The sequence below is a fragment of the Indicator indicator genome, chromosome 15 (genome assembly GCF_027791375.1).
Source record: "Indicator indicator isolate 239-I01 chromosome 15, UM_Iind_1.1, whole genome shotgun sequence".
NCBI lineage: Eukaryota > Metazoa > Chordata > Aves > Piciformes > Indicatoridae > Indicator > Indicator indicator.
The window spans coordinates 22,403,591-22,409,590 of NC_072024.1; positions in this window are offsets into that span (position 1 = coordinate 22,403,591).

Here is a 6,000-nt window from a genome sequence, read left to right on the forward strand (position 1 = left end):
ATGGCTTCAAACTGGAGAAGGGCAGGTTTAGATTGGATAGCAGGAAGAAGTTCTTTACTATGAGGATGGTGGAACATTGGAACAGGTTGCCCAGGGAGGTGGTTGAGGCCCCTTTCCTGGAGATATTCAAAGTAAGACTCAATGAGGCCCTGGGCAACCTGATCTAGTTGGGGATGTCCCTGCTGACTGTGGGGAGGTTGGACTGGATGACCTGTGGAGGTCCCTTCCAGCCTGGCCCATTCTATGGTTTGCTTCCAGAGTCACAACCCAAGGCTCAGGGCTATGGTTTTTAATCTCTGGCTAGGTACAGTGCAGCTCAGAGATGTCTTTAAAGCTGCTAATATTGTGCTATGGGTCTCACATCCACAGGTGTTTGTGTGTGATTAGATAATGCATCACAAACTGAGTGCTGAGATAACATATCTCAGCAATCTGGAAGGGTTTGTGCTTCAACTGCTAGCTGGGTTATCTACAAAAGAAACTGTTCTTTAATAGGTGCTCTCCTTGAGAGTACGTGGGGAGTCAGGGTGCTAATAAAAATCAGCTTTACTAATAAGAATACCTTGACACAGTACATTTTGTTATGCTGCTCTTTGTAACAGAGGGCTGCTAAATTCCACCCTCGTGGTTTCATGTGGTAAAACTGAGAAATAAAACTGTTCAAAGCATCACAGGATGTCAGGGGTTGGAAGGGACCCAAAGAGATCATTAAGTCCAACCCCCCTGCCAGAGCAGGACCATACAATCCAGCTCAGATCACAGACAAACACATCCAGAAGGGCCTTGGAAGTCTCCAGAGAAGGAGACTCCACAACCTCTCTGGGCAGCCTGTTCCAGTGCTCTGTGACCCTTACAGTAAAGAAGTTCCCCCTTGTGTTGAGGTGGAACCTCCTGTGCTGCAGCTTACATCCATTGCTCCCTGTCCTATCCCAGGGAGCAAGTGAGCAGAGGCTGTCCCCTCCCTCCCGACCCCCAGCCCTCAGATATTTATAAACATTTATTAAATCCCCTCTAACTCTTCTCTTTTCCAGACTAAACAGCCCCAGGTCCCTCAGCCTCTCCTCCCCAGGCAGTGCTCCAGTCCCCTGATCATCCTCATAGTCCTCCACTGGACTCTCTCCAGCAGGTTCCTGTCCCTCCTAAACTGGGGAGCCCAAAACTGAAGGCAGTACTCAAGATGAGGTCTCAGCAGGGCAGAGTAGAGAGGGAGGAGAACCTCCCTGAATCTGCCTGACACACTCTTCTTAATACACCCCAGGATCCCACTGGCCTTCTTGGCCACAAGGACACATTGCTGTTGAATAGCAGAGAGCTCCATTTCCACAATGGTAGCTGTGCAGCAGGAGAACAACCTGGTTTATGACCCAGCCAGCACAGACCAACCAGGGCAGCTTGACTTCAGTTGCTCTGAATCAATGTATTTTGGGGTGTCTTCATTAACATGAGCCAGCAATGTGCACTGGCAGCCCAAAAAGCCAACCCTGTCCTGAGCTGCATCAACAGATGCAGCAGAAGCAGGTCAAGGGAGGGGATTTTCCCCCTCCACTCTGCTCTGGTAAGATGGCCCCTGCAGTGCTGTGTGCAGTTCTGGAGCTCCCAACAGGAGAAGGACATGGACCTGCTGGATAGGGTCCAGAGGAGTGCCAAGGAGATGGGCAGAGAGTTGGAGCACCTCTGCTATGAAGACAAGCTTGAGGTCTGTTCAGCCTGGAGAAGGCTCCAGGGAGACCTTAGAGCAGCCTTCCACTATCTGAAGGGGGCTACAGGGGAGCTGAAGAGCTGCAAAGACATGGAGTGACAGGAGGAGACTGAGAGGAGATTTAATAAGTGTTTATAAATATCTGAGGGCTGGGGGTCAAGAGAAAGGGGACAGCCTCTGCTCAGTTGCACCCTGTGATAGGACAAGGGGCAATGGATGGAAACTACAGCACAGGAGGTTCCACCTCAACATGAGGAGGAACTTCTTCACTGTCAGGGTCCCAGAGCACTGGAACAGGCTGCCCAGAGAGGTTGTGGAGTCTCCTTCTCTGGAGAATTTCCAGACCCATCTGGATGTGTTCCTGTGTGACCTGTGCTGGATTCTCTGGTCCTGCTCTGGCAGGGGGGTTGGACTCAGTGATCTTCAGAGGTCCCTTCCAACCCCTGACCTCCTGTGAGCCTTTGACAAGGGGCAACGGCTTCCAACTGAAAGAAGCTTGATTAAGGTTAGACATTAGGAAGAAATTCAGAAATTCTTTACTGTGAGGGTGGTAAGACACTGAAATGGGTTGCTCAGAGAAGTTGTGGATGCCTCATCCCTGGAAATGTTTAAGACCAGGCTGGATGAGGCTTTGAGCAACCTGGGCTAGTGGGAGGTGTCCCTGCCCATGGTGAGGTTGGGATGGGGAGGGTGTGTATGTATAACTAGATGATCTTTAAGGTCCCTTCCAACTCAAAACATTCTGTGATTCTATGATTATTGCTGTCTGGATATCCATTTTTGGAGAGCCATGGTAACCTTCCAGCTGGAGCAGAGGTGTGAGTACCCTGTCAGGATGGAACAATGGCTGTCTGCTCCTGGTAGCCTGCAACTCTGAGTTGAGCAGGCCACTGAATTCTAGGATATTCATCACTCAGGACAAAAAAGTGTTGAAGAGGAAATAAGACACTGCATGTGTTGTCATGCTAATTAGCACTTTGAATGTTTTTAATGTCAGAGCAAAGCACTTTAGGGAATTTAGATTATTTGGGAAGAAACATTGCTAGAGAGGTCAGACTTTAATATGTGGAATTAATTTTATGACCTCATTTTAGTGGCCAAAGAAAGATTCTGCATCCATGAAGATAATTATAAGCAGGTATCCCATTATCCTTGCTATAGACCATGACAACCTTATTAACTGTCCTTGCCACTTGCCATCATGAGCCTTTAACTGCTTCTAACCCAAAGAATTCCCCAAACACCCAGGGATTGTCTCATCATGGTGTTAGGCTCAAGTTCTCTCAAGCTGTGAATGCTTCAACTGGTGGTTTGAGTGTTAAAGTGCTTGTCTGTCTGTGATCAATCCCCAGACTCCCCTGGGGTTAACATCTCTTCCTTGCAAAGTGGAGGAAAACTAAAATGAGCCAATGCCAGGTTGTATCTGGCTGTGTTTGAGAGGGATGCAGCAGAGAAGAGGAGGGTGTGCTTGAAAACACTCCCCAGTAATCTTTCTCCTAGTGTCACTCTAATAGTTGCTAGAAACCAGTACCAAAATGTGGTAGAAACCCCCTGATACTGGCTTGAGTCACAGGTTCCTTTCCACTCAGCTGGTTTGGTTCAACAAGAGAAGTTAAATACCAACTCTGCCAAGTGGGTTGAGCTACAGGTGCAAGGGTGCTTGGAACTGGGGTGGTGAGACTGTGTTGTGTTTCAAAGCAGCTGCTTGAGATTTGGAGTTAAAAAGGGGATTGATTAACTTCTCGCCTTCTAAATCAACCCATAGAGGCATCTCAGCTGAAACACTGAAAAACTGCAAGGAGGACCTCTTAAATATATTCTCCAAACTTTTGCAGCACTGTTTGGAGGAGCAGGGGGTTCAAAGTGAGTTTTATAGCCAAGCAGTGACTCAGTAGGTCTATCCATTTGTGTAATTTGATGCAGTATCAAGCATTCATCCTAAGTAATTGAACTGTGTCTGTAGAACAGTCCAATTCCAACAAGTTCCAAAATTATTCATGGAAACCAAGATTCTCCTCTCCCTCCAACTCTGCTCTAGTGAGGCCCCACCTGGAATATTGCATCCAGGTCTGGGCTCCCCAGTTCAAGAGGGACTGCTGGAGAGAGTCCAAGGGAGGGCTCCAAGGATGCTGAAGGGACTGGAGCCCTGCCTGGGGAGGAGAGGCTGAGAGCCCTGGGGGTGTTCAGTCTGGAGAGGAGAAGGCTGAGAGGGATCTGATCAATGTCTATCAATAGCTGAGGGGTGGGGGTCAGGAAGGAAGGGACAGGGACAGCCTCTGCTCACTGTGTCAGATGGAAACTGCAGCACAGGAGGTTCCACCTCAACTTGAGGAAGAACTTCTTGACTGTAAAGGTGACAGAGCCCTGGAGCAGGCTGCCCAGAGAGGTTGTGGAGTCTCCTTCTCTGGAGCCTTTGCAGCCCTGTCTGGATGTGTTCCTGTGTGACCTGTGCTGGATTCTCTGGTCCTGCTCTGGCAGGGGCATTGGACTTGAAGGTCTCCTGAGGTCCCTTTCAACCCCTAACATCCTGTGAGCCTGTGAACCAAAAGCCTTGAATTACACTTTGGTTGGCACATTGTTTATGCTGTGCAAGCATATCATTTGATGTGTCAGGGGTTCTTTTGTGGCACAAACTTTCTTTGATTAGATTTTGGTTACAAGAACATTTAAGGATCTGTATTTCCGGATAGCTTTATGTCCTCCTGCCAGTTTTACAGCTGAGTCAGCTTGAGTGGGATGATTTCTTCCAAACAACAAAAGTAGTCATAGGTTGTGCTTTCATTTTTGGAAGAAGTTATCTGTTAAACAGGGAAAAGTTTAGTTTAAAAGGTCCTTATTTTGAAGTCATAAAAAAATGTTCCCATACTCAGCCACTACCTGAAATGGCCTAATGTATTTGCTGCATGAATTCTTGGTTGTGCATAATAAATCATCTGGATTTCATGACTCCTGAATTCATGGAAGCTAACTGCCCCTCCCTCTTCCCATCTGAAAATCCTTTTTTTATTCTCCCCAGAGCCTTCTCTTCTCCATGCTGGACAAACCCAACTCCCTCAGCCTATCCTTATAGGATAGGTGCTCCAGCCCTCTGATCATCTTTGTGGTCCTCCTCTAGACCCTCTCCAAGAGATCCATGTCCTTGTGTCGAGGGCTCTAAAATAAACCATTTATTCTGACACAAGCAGAAGGGTGCTCAGCTCTCACTTCTCTGCAGATATTTGTGCTAGTTTGCCTGGTATGTGCACTTGGATTCTCACTGGTAGCTCTTTGCCTGTTAAGTAGAGCCTGTTCAGCTAGGCTGGTGGGACATTTTGGCTGGAAGAGTTTGTTTGTGTTGGCCAGCAATCAGGCTGGGGGGCCTGGAGCTGATGGCTTGACATAGCAGTGTGCACTCAGCCAGCACCTCCATAAAACTTTAAGCTCCTTGGCTGAAAGTTGCAGTAATTGTGAAACTGCCACCTGTGACATGAATGTGGTGTTTTCCATCACATGGTTCTTGAAATGCATTGACCTAAAGTCCACTGACCACATGAGGAAGAAATGTTAAGAATCTCTACCTCAAAAGAAAAGAAACAACAAACCCAAACCTGTGTATTTTTATGCAGAACAGCAGACCACAATTTCAAAATCTGAAATATATCTAAAAATATTTCTCCTATTTTACTGAAGGCAGCTAACAGGATTTAAACCCTCTCCTCTCCTCTCCTCTCCTCTCCTCTCCTCTCCTCTCCTCTCCTCTCCTCTCCTCTCCTCTCCTCTCCTCTCCTCTCCTCTCCTCTCCTCTCCTCTCCTCTCCTCTCCTCCTCTCCTCTCCTCTCCTCTCCTCTCCTCTCCTCTCCTCTCCTCTCCTCTCCTCTCCTCTCCTCTCCTCTCCCCTCTCCTCCCCTCCCCTCTCCTCCCCTCTCCTCCCCTCTCCTCTCCTCCCCTCTCCTCTCCTCTCCTCTCCTCTCCTCTCCTCTCCTCTCCTCTCCTCTCCTCTCCTCTCCTCTCCTCTCCTCTCCTCTCCTCTCCTCTCCTCTCCTCTCCTCCCCTCCCCTCCCCTCCCCTCCCCTCATGTAAGAAAGCAAAATATTGATTATTCTAAACACTCCCGTTGGAGAGAGAGAAACCTTTAAGATTCAGTTCTCAAAACAAAGCTCAGTCAGTCTGCCTGGTGGTTTTCTGCTGGGCAGTCAGGCAGGGTGCTTCTGCTCCTCTCTTCTGGCTGTGCTTCAGAGATAACACACCTGCACACTGACCTTGGCTGGGCTCTAACAACCTCTCTGCTGCTTGTCTGTCTTCCTTTTGTTGGAAGGCAACCT